Raw genomic sequence first — 372 nt, forward strand, 5'->3', positions numbered from 1 at the left:
CCTTACACGAGTAAGGGTCGATCCCACAGAGACTGTTGGTATGAAGCAAGCTATGGTCACCTTGTAAATCTCAGTCAGGCAGACTCAAATGGATATGTGTGATATACGAATAAAACATAAAGATAAAGATAGAGATACTTATGTAATTCATTGGTGGGAATTTTAGATAAGCGCATGAAGACGCTGTGTCCCTTTCGTCTCTCTGCTTTCCTACTGTCTTCATCCAATCCTTCTTACTCCTTTCCATGGCAAGCTTATGCAAGGGTTTCACCGTTGTTAGTGGCTACCTCCCATCCTCTCAGTGGAAATGTTCAACGCACCCTGTCACGGCACGGCTATCCATCTGTCGGTTCTCGATCAGGCCGGAATAGA

Source organism: Arachis duranensis, chromosome 1, assembly GCF_000817695.3.
Source record: "Arachis duranensis cultivar V14167 chromosome 1, aradu.V14167.gnm2.J7QH, whole genome shotgun sequence".
NCBI classification, from domain to species: domain Eukaryota; kingdom Viridiplantae; phylum Streptophyta; class Magnoliopsida; order Fabales; family Fabaceae; genus Arachis; species Arachis duranensis.